The sequence below is a fragment of the Macrobrachium nipponense genome, chromosome 27, assembly GCF_015104395.2.
Source record: "Macrobrachium nipponense isolate FS-2020 chromosome 27, ASM1510439v2, whole genome shotgun sequence".
Classification (NCBI taxonomy): Eukaryota; Metazoa; Arthropoda; class Malacostraca; order Decapoda; family Palaemonidae; genus Macrobrachium; species Macrobrachium nipponense.
Genome location: NC_087216.1, coordinates 25742697 through 25759371, shown reverse-complemented (window position 1 = coordinate 25759371; position 16675 = coordinate 25742697). Strand labels below are relative to the sequence as shown.

Sequence of the window (16675 nt, the reverse complement as noted above, 5' to 3'; positions counted from 1 at the left end):
TCTGCATTTCATGTAGTTTTAACGGAACCATAGTAGAGACGACTATTTTGAGGCGTTTCCCTTATCCTAGCGTAGTCTCGCACTGCGCTGCTTTTGGTGAGCTGACTTTTAAGTACCAGTAGGAGGTGTGCGATGGTGTATATATAGGTATAATAGTCACAGGTAGTATTCTACAATTATGCGTTAAGTTTTGAAGTCTCATCAACTTTTTGTTTTCATTTCTGTGACATACTTTTGCCTGAGAAGTACGAGGCATTTTACGCAAGGTAGTTTTAGTTGACCCCAGTGATAAAAGGTTAAGTTATGATGTAATTGGATAAGAACTTACTGGTCTGTGCAAGGGACGCTGTAAACTCTTTTCCTGAAACCGTAAGTTTTTATTCTCTGTTGTATGCTAGAAAAGAGTATTATGAAAACTATGCAGGAACATTAGATGTAATAATTAGTGTATAGAGGTATATATCAAATAGGGTATAGAGTACTGTATTGGTAAAATTTATACTTTTTTTTTTTTTTTTTTTTTTTTTTTTTTTTTTTTTTTTTTTTTTGTATATTATAACCATGGAAAATAAATGTGGTGGTTGTAACTATTATAGATTTTGAATACAAATTTCAGCTGTGGTTAATAAGTAAGTCCGTGTTTATTTTGATTATGTATGGCAAGATAGCATCAAAGTTACCTTTATAACTACAACAATATAGCAACCTTGAACTACAGACATATGGTGAATGTGTAGTTCTAGAGCCAGTTTAATAAGTGCCAGTTTTAAAACTGCTCATTAGTTATAATAATTATATTCATTACTGATATGTTGATCAATTGTAGTATGCACTTGTACTTAGCTTTATTTTGTCAGATATTCCCATATAATTGTATGCTGATGGCTTAGTGTTGTACTCTTCATTTTTATATCTCAGTTCATTTTCTAGTGGCAGGATTTCACGATTGTGATAAAATGTATGTGAAGTGTATGATAGTCTTACATCATGGAAACGTTCCAAGTTAGAATAGGTTGAAAGTAAGAAGAACGCATCTTATGCTACTGAAATACTGTGTGGCCCTGTGGATTTGGTCTTCCCAGGTTTACTGGGTTGTGTCATTTTTACAAGACTTTGGTTTGCATTACCTTAATCTGCTTCTGATCTGAATGACTGGGTAAAGTGGCCCCAAAATGGGATATGATTCGCTGTATGGATGGGTTCAGTTTGCTGCCCTTTGTGGTGTTATTTTAATAGTAATATTATTACTATTAGTAATGATGTGAGTGTAGCTGTCAAAAAACTTTCTCTAATTGTATTTTTAATCTTTCTATTCTTCATCCTGCACCACAATTTTAAGTGGAAATTGACTGCTATTTTTCTACTTCTGCAAAAATTTTGTTTCAGCACATTCCAGTGATTGCTTTACTCTGTAGGATCTTAGTTACCGTAACTTAATGACCAGTGGTCAGTGTTCTACTGAAGACATCAAAATAGAAGAGATTTCTCTGCCTAGTCCTAGCATAAAGACAGATTGCATTTTGTCATTTCTCAGAGACTTTGTAACCAGTGAAGCTTCCCCAACATGTTTTGGCTGAGAAAATGGGATACCCCCTCCCCTCCGTCCCTAACTGCTAGCGTAAGTAATGTTAAAAGAGGGTGGAAGATGATTAGGGGAATTATTTTGGAGGAAAACCAAAGAAGCTGCAAGTTCTGTCGCATTTTGTATTTTTTATTTTTTCTTGCAGAATTTACTCTGGGCTGAAGGAAGGTTTGGAACTTGTGCTTTCGGTGTTTATCCTGCTTGTTTTCTTCAGTGCTTTGTGTTTCATACGAGTTGAAAACTGCTATGGTATTCACAGCTGGTTAGGTAATTTGAAGATTGTTCCAAATTTCCCGTAGGTAATGAGGGTACGTACTCAATGGTTCAACGTTTCTTGCTTTATGGATTATTTTGGTTCTCGTATCTATACCACTGAAAAGTTTTCACTCTTTCCCCACAGTGCAGCCATTTGCTGTGAAGTAGAACCTTCTAGTTATCCTCCCCATACCATTCCTGGTCTTGAAATGGTGAGGACCTTTGGAGTTACTGATGTTTTATTTTGTACTTAAGAATATTTATTCTAAAGATTTGCGAGACATCTCCATCAAAGGAATGGGCTCATTTTATAGAAGAGTATGATTCTGGTTTGAATGAAAAAAAAATTATGCTGTATATTATATAATGTAGACAAAAAGTTTGTTTTATATTTTATTTTATTTTTTCATAGTCTGTAATGATGTAGTTCAGGTCAGGATCTCTTAATGTGAGATTTTTTAATGTTTTACTTCTATTGAGCTCTGTGTATCTCCTCTCTCAAGTTGTGTTTCAAAAGGTTTATTCTTTGTTTCTCCTTGCAGGGTAATATTTCCTACTTAAGAGCAAGCAAGTCTTGTGTTTGTTTGATTTTTTCAGCAAAGGGCTGAACCCCAGTGGTTTTTCCAAAGCCTGTTTGTTGTATTGTCACATTGTTTACAATTATTACTCCCACATCTTTTTTCTTTGAAGAGTTGATCTGGAATATGACATTCAGTCTCGATAGAAATAGCACTGTAAAGGAATTATTAATTATGGGCTAGTTCTTAGCCATATTGAGACTTTTCCAGTCATGTCTTGAGTTCATTACAGTATGAAGGGTAGACAAAAAATTGATGTATATGTTCCAATTCATTCACTTTCATTTAATTTTAGTTTCTCCCGGTGAAATGAGATTTGACAGAATCTTGCATAGAATACATCGATGTCGTTTGAAAATGAAACTGTACAGTTGAAAGAGATAGCTTTGTAAATAACGATACTGTATATTAGTCTTCTGCTTTGTCTGATTCACAAACTAATGGATAAATATTATATATATATATATTATATAACCCAGATTTATTGTATGTTACAGTGTATGTAAGTTGAATTTTTGTTTTTTTACTTATGTCCTTTTGCAAAGGAACAAATATTTTTTTTATTTGATAGCAACATTTCTTTTTTATTGACTTTTGTGTCAACAAGTTCATATTTTTCCTCCATCTATTATTCTCTCCTCTGAATTTTATTTTTCCGTAACTGCCCAAAGTTTCCTTTTACATTATTTAGTCGCGTCAGTAGAACTAGTACATAATTTGGTTTTGTGTGGTTTTTGAACTATAGATATTTGAAGAGAAATAAAGAGCCAATAGAGCCAATAACAGCTAGTCATATAAACATTTGCCTTGTACAATATACTTGCAAACTAACAATATGTTACCGTGTAACCATACCTCACAATATTTGAGTTCGTGTCAGGGGTAGGTGAAGCAAGAAGAAATATCAAATACAATGACAGGCAGGTGACCAAGTGACGTTAAATGTGAAGTTTTCACAAGATTGGTAAACTGAATAGTCATAAAGACTCGAGTTGCTCTGCAGAGTTTGAGTTGGTCCTTTTCCAGGTGGGGAATTGGTTTCGAGAGGTTGGAAACCACAGAATTAGTTTGAAATGTGAATTATAAAAGGTGAACCCCCTTTCCATGGAATTTTTAATCGGTAATTTTAATTTTAACTGAAACTGTTTGGAAATCAAAGCCATTGTTTGATAGGTTGTTGGTCGATTGTTCTTTTTTTTATTCGAGGGCTTTTTTTTACTGTTGGGGTAAAGACCACAGTCACAATTAGCTTATTACCAAAATCCTGAAGATTATCTTTCGTTTTAATCAGTAGTTTTTTTATTTTAATCACTGAATGCAGACCCTTCATCAGTTTTTTCTTTATTAAATCTTTTTCAACAGCAATCTTGAGACCAATGTTGAGCAAAAGCATCATAGTAAAACATTTTTATTCGTTGATAATGTATTGGCTAAGGTGGAAGTGAAATGTATTTCGTTTTCATATTGCCATTTGTGGTCCCCAATTATTTCGATGTTAACCAAAACTTCGTTAACTTGAAAAAATGTGTATTTTCTTATCTATTTTTTAAGAAAAGGTCTGTGTTGATTATCCTAACAAGCGTTGTTTAGTCAGTCTGCAGAATGGTTAGCTTTGTTCCTGGATGCATCTGACATGTGGCTGTAACATTGCCAATATTTTACCTCCTTCTTTTGGCGTTGCAACGTCATGTATGTAGCATTATTCTTAAGAGCGAGTCGTGTCGCGACGAGGTTTGAAATTGTGTATAAAATTGCTCAGTATTCTTGGAGTTGATGTTCTAATTATAACAGTAAGTATCGGTTTTTCCACTGACGAGTTGTCACCACTTGAATTTTTACACAGATTTTCATATTTTGTACTTGAATATTATTATACGTGCCGATTACGATCAGCGATATCAAAGCAGTCACAATACTGTTTATATTACTTGTACATTTCTGCCCCCCTATCTAGAGTTGAAGGTATAAAGTTTAAGTGTTGAATTGTATCAGACATAAAAATAGAGCTGATCTGACGTCAGCAAAGTATAACTGAAGCATTAACTAAAGAAATACACTACACATTTTAAGCTTTAAAAAATAAAAGAAGTTGAGCTTTTCTTTTTTGTTTAGAATGAATAATAATGGTGTTTTGTACAGAATCATAACCTTTTGTATTATTTAGTCTTGATTTTTAAATTGACTTTTAAAATGCTTCGGTAGCAATCTCATCATCTGATCTGTCTTGCCGTTCACATAATGGTTCTAAGCTTGTGCGGAATACAGTTGTAACAAAAGTCTTGCTGCTTTTATATGCCCTGTCTTTGTATAGGATCACTTTCTTGTTCAGAAAGAGAGAGAGAGATACTGTATTTAGTCGATTGAAAAGGGCAGTAAAACGTACTCATGTGATAAAAAAAAAGATGGTGTGTATGGTTCAATTCTGTAGCTTATGTAGCTAATACTTATAAAAAGAGAAATTTCTTTAGTGTTTTATTTACAGTACTCACTTTTTTGAGATGTATATTTCTGAACATCTGGTGTATGAACTTGATCAGCACTTGGAGAATCATTCTTGAACTGGTAAAACCCGACAGAGCTCTAACAATGGGATTATCTCGTCTCCCTTGGAGTACCAAAGTGTTCTGCATCTCACAGGTATGTATGTTGTAAATGAATTTTAATTTAATTAGGAATTTTTATTCTCTTTTTTTTTTAAATAAATTTTAGTTAGGAATTATTATTGTCCTGTAATGTGGCATACCCTTTTCATTATTGTTGATCTAATGCCTTATTGGTCATTCACATAGCACTGAATTATCACCCATTGTGATCTAACATGCCTAGAACATATCTTATTTAAATTCCCCATTTTTATGAGGATTAGCCAGCTCATTTATATACCATGGTGTTGGCAGAGTGCAAATGAAGGTTCACAACTACTACTTTTTAGCACTCATTTTGTTAGCGTGCATAGGCAATGTTTTGAATCTATGCTGATTGGGCATTAAGGAGCTGACTGGTCCTGTCTTCATGTCAGTTGCTTTTTTTATTCCTCCCAGATGGGCTAATTGTTTTAAACTATTTTTCAAGCTTGACGAAGGTTTTAAGTAACTTGAAGCAGTGTGGAGACCCAGTCTTTCACTCTTTGGCCATTCAATCCTGATTTGCCTTCCAGTACAGAGTCTGCTAACAGTGAGGCTAGTAGTCAATACTGTAGTTATGGTTTAAAACTAATTTTGACTTGCATTTGACTGAGTATATTTCATGTGCTGTCATATTTTTGAATTTTTCAGTACAGTACTACCAAATTGGTAAAGATAAACTGGCTTTTACTTTTAAAACTTTATTTTTAAATATTCTGATTATTTGTCGTTGGATATATTTATTTGCCATTGCTTAATCCATCAAGGATAGAGGTATTCAATCAATTACAAGCATTATCTTGAGCATTTATTTTTAAAACTATCTTATTTGCATAATTCTTTCAGAAAAATTCTTCATTCAGACTGGTCCAAAATTATATCAAACAGGAAGAGAAGTGTAGTGGCGGCAGCAGTATGTTTACCAGCAGGAGAAGTTACAGGCAATATTAAGCCACAAGGTCAAGCAGTACTTTCATGGCCTGTAACTCCAGGCCAGCTTGAGGGTATTCAGGTGTCAAAAAAGTAATACCAAGGAAGCAGAGGAGCAGAGGGTGTCCTTCCTCAGTGGTAGCAAGCAGAGGATGCCCTTCTTCAACAACAGCAAGCAGAGGGTACCCTTTAATAACAGCAAGCAGAGGGTACCCTTAAATAACAGCAAGCAGAGAACACCCTCCTTCAGTAGCAGCAAGCAGAGGACGCCTTCCTTTAGCAGCAGCAAGCAGAGGGTACCTTCCTTTATCAGCACTAAGCAGAGGGCACCCTTATTCAACAACATCAGGAAACAGGGCACTCCTTCCTCAGCAGCAGGAAGGAGAAATTGCCCTTCTTCAACAGCAGGAGATGGTGCCCTTTAATAACAGCAATCAGAGAGCACCCTCCTTCAAGAGTAGCAAGCAGAGGGCACCCTCCTCCACTAGTAGCCAGCAGATGGTGTCCTTTTTTAACAGCTGCAAACAGAGGTTGTCCTTCTTTAACAGCTACAAACAGAGGGTGTCCTTCTTTAACAGCTGCAAACAGAGGGTGTCCTTTAACGACTGCAAACAGAGGGTGTCCTTCTTTAACAGCTGCAAGGAGAGTGTGCCCTTCTTCAGCAGTAGCAAGTAGAGGGTATACTTCAGCAACAGCAAGTGGAGGGCACCTCTGTTCAGCATCAGCAGCAGCAGAGGGCACCTCCTGCCAAGAGGGGGTCAGTTTTCTTTATAGGCAGGTGTAGGTGCACTTCTTCAACCACCACAATATGTTGGTGCTCTTCAGCAGTAACAGCAGATGGTGCTCTTCTTGAGGAGGAAGTGTCTTTCCCCTTCAGCAGCAGTAGTTCGCTTCCTCTTTTCCAACAGACGTATTGATATTCTCCTCGAGAAGTAAAAGTCAACATTCTTCAGTAGCAGCAGGTGGATGTTTTCCTTATCAGAGTCGGCAGAAGGTGTATTTCAGCAAATAGTGACCTCCTCCAGCACTAGAAGCAGAGTATGCCTTCGTAAGTACCAGCAGTGGGGGATGATGATGATCTGAAGTAGCTGTGTTTTTTTTATTTTTTGCATCTTCAAATACAGTGGCAATCACCTTCAGCACTAACAGGCAAGGGAGCCTTCTTCCAATTCCAGTAGTAAGGGGCTCTCATCTTCTGTTCCATCGTCAGTTGCTGGTAGTTTTATCTGAATAGTAGATAGAGTCCTTCATCACTAGGAGCAACATCGGATGTGATGTGAAGAGACAGTCTTCACATCACAGAAGTCAGTACCAGCAGAACTAGGAATAGGACCCATGGACCATGGCGGTTATCTTGTAGCATTGACTGTAGCAGCAGAGTCGATGATTTGAACAGGGAACTTGGCTGGCAGTAGACTTCACCATGTTCATTGTGAGTTTCTCCACCGTGTTCATTTTGAGTTTCAAGTTGCTGAATAATCAAAACGAAGATAGCTAACTGTACCATTTCACCATCTGTATTGTATCTTCACTATAATTGCTGTTTGTTTTTTTTCTGAATAAAATATTGATGTTCAAAGCTTTTCTTTTTAACCAACGTGCAGCTTTATTAAGTTATATGTATGCTTTACTCCTTGATTACTCCTCGAGGTTTTTAGTATTCCATGGATGATATTCAGTTGTAGGAAACTTTTGTCTCCAGTTGGGACCAACAGTTGACACTGAAAGGTAAATGATTTAATTATATGCTTTGCTGTGAGTAATTTGATTTACAATAATACATTTAAATTTGGTTTTCCTTGGGTACTTGATTCATTCACCAGAACAGTTCAAGTGGTTTTTCAGCAACCCAAATACAATTACTTTATAAACAGTTCTGAACAATTTAACATATATTGTAATTCTAGACAATTTAACCGATATGAATTGTCTCGAAAGATTGTAAAATAGTAATATGCAAAGTCTTCATTGTGAAATACGTACCGTGACAATTCTGAAGAGCAAGAAGTTTAAACTAATCTGTTGCATTTACATGCAATCAATATATTCTTCCAAAGTAGCGACTGAACATCTCGTCTGCCTGGTCACTTATTGGTCCCAGTTTGGAAAGCATTCTGAAATTATTTTAGTTTCTTAAACAAGTACTTGATTTCCTTCATAAAACTTTACAATAACGAAAAACGGATCAGTGTAAATTGTCCTAGAATTCCTGTTGTCATAAAACAAAAATGAAAAATCAGGTACCATAACTAAACAACCGTTATCGTGGCAGACAAGCCTCAAAGTAATTTAAGTGTGAGCTGCTGAAGAAAATAAACTTAATATTTTCAAAAGTCATAGGACAATGTGATATGCTGTCACACGACAATGTAATGTGCATTTAGTTACTGCCATGAAAAAATTGGCAGGAACAGATGAACGGTCAACAGAATCACTCGAGAACGCCCCTCGGTGGCGTGGTTGTATGGTGTTTGCGTTCCACCTCGGTGATCGCCGGTTCGATTCTCGGCCATTTCATTGAGGAGTGAGAGATGTGTATTTCTGGTGATAGAAGTTAACTCTCGACGTTGTTCGGAAGTCACGTAAAGCCGTTGGTCCCGTTGCTGAATAACCTCTGGTTCCATGCAACGTAAAACCACCATACAAACAAAGAAACTCGAGAATAGGCCTGAAAAAAAAGTTCTAGTATAAATATACTGTTGCAGCAAGAGATGAACTTATCTAGATCAAATAAGGGAATTAAATAGGTTAAGAGTTGATCCAAATTCTGATATTTCGACTAGAGAAAAGGCAAACTGGTCATATTATTGGTTCTCAAAAATCGAGCAAAATATTCTCGTAGTCGCCTGTGGAGAGAGAGAGAGAGAGAGCAAGCTACTGAATCTTTGGCCAATACAAGAAAGTAGATAAAATTCAAGTTAAGGTTACTTAACCACTGCAAAGAAGGCTTAAATGGTTTCTTGTGTATTAAAGATTCTTAAATGTAACCATTTAAGGAAGAGTAGTTATTCTGTAACCAAGGAATAGGAGTATACATGATGAAAACTGTCCAAACATCAGGCCAGAAGTCATCATTGACTACTTAAGGTGCGTCCACACGGTCGAACAATGTCCGACGGACAAACACTGTTACCAATTAACAATTGTCTGCCGGTCTTTGCCTTGTGAGCAGAGTAAAAACAGTAATATACAACCTTATCTGGTACCACTGTTTGTTACCAGATCTACTTCCATCGTTTCAACGCTTATGACGTCATCCTTCTTCGCCTATGATATGGTAACAGTGTTTATCCGTCGGGCATTGTTCGACCGTGTGGACGCACCTTTAGAGAGATACAGGCCTAATATCAAATCTCCGAGTGAGATGGGTAATATACAACTTACAGAAAACCACTAAAGGTACAATTCATCAAGCTAAAATCTGTCGCCATAAGGAGACCACGGTTGTTTTTTAATATCTTTAGATTACTACACAGTCAGACAGATTCCTATTATGAAGGTGATGACTTGCACATAACTGCAAATATCCAAGGCAACAGGAATACCGGAAATTGACAAAACTTAAGTTTGACAGAGAAAATACAACTGACCCCAAGACATTCTTACAAATGCTTTATAGACCTAAGCTCTTCTGAAGCACAGGCTACAGTAAGATGTCAAGAGGACATCTTGGGTACTATGTAGGCCTACAGAGGCATGGCATGTTGAGAGTGGAAAAAGAAAACTCAATTCATTAAGCTCCTCAAAGACTGGAAAACCCAACAACAGTAAATTAGCAGTTACACTGCAAAACCTAAAACCTGAATACTAATATGAAATTGAAGGCACAGGGAACATTTAAAGAATTAGATGCTGTGCGCTAGCTTACGTTCAAACGTCAAATTAAACGATCATTAATTAAATAAACTAATAAATCAATATCAATATACCAATTGTCAAATATAAATTTCAAACCACAGTTAAACTTTTATTCATAATGAAACTAGTGGTTGTAACACACTGTTAATAGAATCCCGTAAGAAAACCAGGTAATATGTACCCAGCCAGAGACTTAATTAGAACTTTTAGCGAAATACAGGACATTGTAAACTATAATCCTACAAATGGATGACTGTTCAGTCTTCTGGTGCATTAAAAGGAAAACTTGTCAATATTTAATAGATTTCTGTAAAAATGCCATCTATGAAATTAAAATATTACTGAAACCACCACCAAGATACACTGAAGAGTAAAGTAGAAGTCTAGCTTCAGAAATTAAATAATTTCAAACTAAATCAATCAGATCTTTCGTAGACCTATTCATTGCAAAATCCACAGAATTACAAGGAGATTCAAGGCTACATTATGACTTTAAAAGTACAATTGTCATGATGGACCACAAGCCATTGAGAAACGAGTACAGTTCTACCATTTTAAAACCACCACCCTGTTCCTTTCATGGACAATTACGCTCCAACAAGCTTCTTACGTTTAAGAGGTTTGAAGGTGGCAACTGGGAATTTATAATATGCACCAGACAATTTTAAGTTTTCAATGCATATTCTATCGTTTTCAACGTTGATACCGTAAAGAATTTATATTCCCTGTGATTGAAGAAACACTGGGACAGATGGAAAGCAAAATGTAGAGATGTAGTAAGTAACTTCGTAACACCACCGCCATCAAACCACAATCAAACCAAATCTAAAAGTCAAATGTATTGTTCTTTTTTTTTTTTTTTCTCCTTTTTTTTTTCTTCTCTCTCTCTCTCTCGCTCTCTCTCATCCTCTTCTCTCTCTTCATCTCTACACTCTCTCGTCTCTTCTCTCTCTCTCTCTCTCTATCTCCTCTCTCTCTCTTCTCTCTCTCTCTCTCTCAATATTATATATATATATATATATATATATATTATTATAATATATATATATATAGATAAATATATTATAATATATATATAACTATATATATATATATCCCTTTGCAGAGAGGGCTAATAATTCCCGCGTATCCGAGAAAGGAGAAGACAGGTAAAGTTCACCCAGCGCCATAATAACTTTGCCTTCTCGGCAGATGCCTAAATTGGGAGAAGAAGATAACACAGACCTCGGCTCATGTAAACAGTTTACCGGACTTAAGCTAACCCGAACACGATGTCTCTTTATATATAACAATGTTTCTCTCTCTCTCTCTCCCCACTTTGCTTGGTGGAGAATACTAAAGTTTATAAGTGGATTGATGTAGATGTTTTTATATTAGTCAAAGATGAAGATGCATGAATTAGTATGAATATTCAAGAGTTTACATAATGCTTTTCGGAGTGTTGTACTTTGGACATGGATATACAGTAGTACTAAAAAATTTCTCTCTCTCTCTCTCTCTCTCTCTCTCTCTCTCTCTCCACTTTGCTTGGTTTGCGTATATGTCGGCTTGTGTGATGCTGGATAAGGCCACTCAAGTTGTAGAATGATGTCGGTAGATGTTTTATATAGCGAAAGCTATGGAGAAAGATAAGTAAAATGGTATAAATATCTACGAGTTTTATCTTGCTCTCGCGAGGCTATGTTACGTAGTACGAAGCGCTTATACTTCGTGATAGTGTCTTGTTTTAGACCTATGATGAATTGCCTCTTTTTGTAAAAGACTAAATAAAGTAGTTACAAGTTCTAACATAAATTGATAACTGGTTGATAACTGGATAGCAAGCCATCAAATAATAATAACCAACGTGCAACGAAAATAACTGATGATTCAGCTTGGTTATCTAACATTCTCTCTCTCTCTCTCTCTCTCTCTCTCTCTCTCACCTGGCCACGATCAATCAGAAACAAGAACTCAAACAAATACAGGAAACCATCATCATTACAGTGAGTCGCCACTGCAATAGACGTCAAAATAAGGAGTCCTTCTTTAATTACCTGTTAACAAACTATGTCAACATTCCGTCCCCCACTCTTTCCATGCACCACTAGACAGACATTAGTTCGAACTGCTGGCTAGCACGCTCTCTCTCTCTCTCTCTCTCTCTCCTCTCTCTCTCTCTCTCTCTCTCCTTCTCTCTCTCTCGTCCTCTGTCTCTGTCTCTTCTCTTGTCTTGTCTCTGTCTCTGTCTCTGTTCTCAAATAAATTCAGAGGAGAAAAAATCCTACTTTCGACGTCCAATTATGCAAATGGAGCAAAACATGTTTCAGTTTTAAGTTACGCTATTTTGGTTCGGTCTAAAACTGACTGTGTCTTGGTACTAGAGTTCGTGAACGCACGTTACTACTTCTTCAACATAATATCAACCGGAAATTCTTCGGCCTTAGGAGGAACTCTTCCCTTGTCACTCTCCACCTCACAATCTCCTCTTGATGGCCAAAACACGAGGGGTGGGGAGAGGGGGTTGTTGTTGCTTGGGGTTGGGTGTGGTTGGTCATGAACGTATCACTTCTGACTAATTGCGAGACAGAGTTTATAGATGTTTATTATATGTTTCTCTTAAAACCACCAGGTGGAGGCATGAAAATGTTGTGCTTTGTGGCCGGCGTTATGTTTACCACATGTCGCATACAGTATGAATTGTTTCAGATACAGAGCTGGTTGGACGATAGTAGTACCAGTTAAAATTCTGAAAAGGAAATTCTCTCAAAGTTTGAAGTTAGTTGTTTATAATTTTATGGTTCAGTAATAAAGCTAGAAATGACGTTGTGTTGTGTTAGAGAGAGAGAGAGAGAGAGAGAGAGAGAGAGAGAGAGAGAGAGAGAGAGAGTAAGCGCATAGGACTAATGACACGGTAACCCACATGGTAAGACAGCCTCGTATAGCAACTAATTAACTTGAATTTGAATCTGATGGCTTACGGTTTAGCCGTTTCAAGTTAGAGGTATATATTTACCTTACTTTTTAAAATTTATAGGGGAGCGCCAGTTTCTTATTTACTTACATTTTTATAAGTATCCGTTGTCTTGATTCGTTCTTATTTCTTGTTCATTACTTGGAATGGAAATTTGTCCCCAGTCAACAGATCTGATATACTGTACAAGTGGCTATTTACATAATCCTTTCCCCAACCCTAACCACTTCTATTTGTGTGTATGTGCACGTGCTAGCTCAAATATCCAAACTCAGTAACTTTGTGCAGAAGGAAGGGAATTCACTGACAATACTCGACCACACGACTGTTTAGCTAATAACTGAAGCTGAAAGTTGTATGTTAGTGTACATTCTAGTCTGTAGTGCTACCACTGTCTGAAACATTGTAACTGGCTGGTGAATTTATTAATAAAGTACCGACCTGTACATTCCTCGTATCCCAGCTTTGATGTGACATTGTCCTAAGTTTATAGTTGACTCTTGTTCAAGATTACTGATGCAGGCAACAAGGAGTCACCTTGTTTATATCAAGTTCTGAGTCTCAAGCACTTCTTCTGCTGTCAGGGAGTTAAATCCTTGTGTTCTTGGTACAATTCTGTGGAGAAAGAAAGATATTTTACAGGCTTTTAGTACTTCCCTTTTTCTATGTAGGTCTAGAGACGAAGATTGATATAGTAACTATATAGACTTTTTGTATTTTTACTTTTATTTTAGGTCTAGAATCATCATTTACCCAAAATGGTCAAGGTATATGTATTGACTTTAACAACTGCTGATCTTACCTTCAGAATTTTTGACAGCTACTGGTCCGTTATACAGAACCTTTGAACAACTTCTGATCTATTATACAGAACTGTACTGGAACAAGCTTTATGCTAGATGATCAAGCCAGCCCTTGTCATCTTTTAATTAACAAAATTTATCATACTAAATAAGTTTTATACGCTTAGGGCAAAAGTTACATACCGTAAAGATTCGACGTAGAGAGAAGTTTTCTAGTATCGTAATTCCTTGGTAAAACTAATTAGGTAGGTACAGATCCTCAGGCTATAAGAACCAGTGCTCGCACATTGGTTTAGAGACGAGAACCTGTCCTGTTTTATCCGTGGGTGGAAAAAGTTTAAGTTGTAGAATTGTTATTTTAATGTCATTCTAGACTAAAAATACTCTTATATGAAGTGCAAAATCACAATTAGATGCAATGAAAAGGCTATGATTTGTCACTAATTTAAGCAAGGTCGTAGTCTCAGTGTTTGCACAACTCTGATTGAAAACCATCAAGCAAGTGGGGAGAATTCATGTTAGTTTTCCAAACGATTTGTAGAGCTTGTTCATGCATATTCCAAGGAAAAACAATTACTTTTCTGCCAAAGAACCATACCAAAGTTCCTATTCTATCATGTAAGCCTTTCCTTCTACTTTTAGAACAACTTTATCCTGCGGAAAAATATACTAGTTTAGTAATTCATTAATTGTTATACCCAACACTTCAAGGTATAAGAGTCCTCTGACCAAAGGAGCTTGTGTGTCCTTGAGGCTATAAGGACCACTGATTTTGTACTGAAATGGCCTCTGCTATTGTCAGTTTCTTATTATGAACTACAGAAGCTACAGGTAATTGCTCACCAATTCTCTGCTATCAGACAGAGAGAACTATTCTCCTTTCTGTGTTAGAGTTTTAATCCAGGAAAACAGGGGGTAGGTATATAGCATACTGACCAAAACAAAAGACTTTCTTATACCACCTTTGTACTCTTGGTTATAACTTGATAACATGACTTACAAAGGACAACCCCGATGTCTTGATACTACAAGCTGTAGTTATCCTCTCTTCTCTGCTGGCTGGGTCACTCTTCTGCAAAATAAATAAGAACGTAGATTCAGTGTAACACTAATATGGATAGTACCATCCTTAGCAACTTCAGGTAAATTTAGTTTTTTACTCAAGTGCAGAAAAAATATATAGTAAAATGGGGTAAGAAAAAATATAGGGGTTGATGGGGCAAGAAAGAATCACCCCTTTTTATACCTTTCTCCCTAATTAATCATCATTTTTAGGTGATTTGTTGTTAGAATATCTTTTTGTAATTACTATCATGTGTATATTACATAACATTTCTTTTATGCATATTTTCAGGATAATTTTTTCCAAAAGTTTAAGGAAAAAAATTAGCAAAACTTTAAAGTAGCTCATAAGAAGTTTGATTTTTTTCCCCCATTCGCAGAGGCCAAGCTCATTTTGGGGTAAGAAAGAATCACAAGCCCCCCCCGGTAGCCCCTGCGTATTGCTCTATGACCCCTGATCCCCCTCCCCGGGGGGGGAGGTAATTTTTTTTGCACCATTCTAATGGCTAAGTCTGGGGTAAGAAAAAATCAAAATCACTGATTTTTTCTTGCCCCATACTTGATTTTTTGTTCCCCAAATGTGAGCAGCTTTTACCCAAAATTGATTTTTTATTTCCCCGATCATATTTTTTGTCATATAGTGTCTCTTCAAAGCATAATAAATCCTTTTGTATTTGAATGAAATAAGAATTTGTCCTTTCCAAGGACTGACTGACATGTTTAAACATCCATACACTGTAGGTACTTAGCATAGACTCGCTTTTTAATAAAAACATGTTCAGACTTGTTAGATAATACACTTCTCCTGATTTTGGATGGGCATCTCAGCCATACATCTGTAGAGACAGACAATACTAGTGGCAAAAAGTGAACATATCAGTATCATCAAGCTTCCTGCACATTGTACAGATCTGTTACAACCATTAGACGTTGCTTGCTTTGCGCCTTTAAAATCATACTATGATGCAGCACTGCAACAGCATGTACATCAGACATGGGCACGAGTGCCATTACAAAAATGTGGCTTGTGAATATGCTGTGCAGTGTCTGGAAGCAGGGACTTTCGACTGACAATGTAAAGGCAGGTTTTCGTGCTACTGGAATATATCCTTTGAATTCAGAAAAGTACAATAAAGATCGCCTTTGTCCTGTGAAATTGAAAACTTTCAAAACATGGCTGGACAGAGGGCGCCCAAAAGATGACGAAAATAATCCTGTGGTATTGGATGCTATGACTGATAAGGAGGCAGGCATCAACGACTCACAACTAATTCCATCATCAGCAATTCAGCAGGATGTTTCACAGAGATCTACTTTCACTAGTCAAGAAGTAACGCTAATGCCTGGAGCAGATGTAGACAAGCGTCGTTTTGATACATCAACCATAGCTCAAGAAGGATCACCAGGCTGCAGTCACTGGCTGGATGTTCAAGGCCCCACTGATAAAGATGAACTTCTTGAAGATATTGAGAAGGATATTCAGCAGCGAGGAACACTTATTGCTAAAAATTTGAGTTGGACGGATCTCGTCAATGAAATTCAAGCAAGGGCTCCAACAGGAATGAAGTTTAATATCCTGTTGGTAGCAAAGGAAAAGGAAACTTCACTGGAAGAGATTTTGAATTCCAGAGGGCGTAGTGGAACACATCCTCTCACAAGAAGAAAAATCAACATGCATAGCCAAATTATCACTCAAGGAGAATGCAGTAAGGAGCTTACAAGTCATCGGGTTCCGAAAGGAAGAATGAATATGAAGTTAAGCAAGGGAAAGAAAAAGGATCCTGAACCACTTTCCGACAGCACAACAAAAATTGAAGAAATAAACGTGGAAAGTGATTCTGCTGATGACGTAAGTTTCAGTTTGGATCAAGATGAAAGCGACATGGAATGTGAACATGAAGTGGTACCAGCTCCAACAGAAACAGGCATTCCTATAATATCAGAAGATTCTGTTCTGTTGGAAAGTACTATGCAGTATACTGCACTAAACCACGAATGATTTATTTTTGGGGAAAAATAATAAAAACCTT

General features: G+C 36.8%; 1 long non-coding RNA gene across 1 annotated transcript; it reads right to left on the bottom strand.

Moving 5' to 3' along the window:
* Nucleotides 1-13227: 13227 nt before the first annotated feature.
* Nucleotides 13228-14660, bottom strand: LOC135200573 (uncharacterized). Its single transcript, XR_010311317.1, has 3 exons — nt 14584-14660; nt 13767-13894; nt 13228-13395 (listed from the first exon to the last, which is right to left on the bottom strand). It is a non-coding gene; the product is annotated as an uncharacterized LOC135200573 (long non-coding RNA).
* Between the last annotated feature and the right edge of the window lie 2015 nt (nt 14661-16675).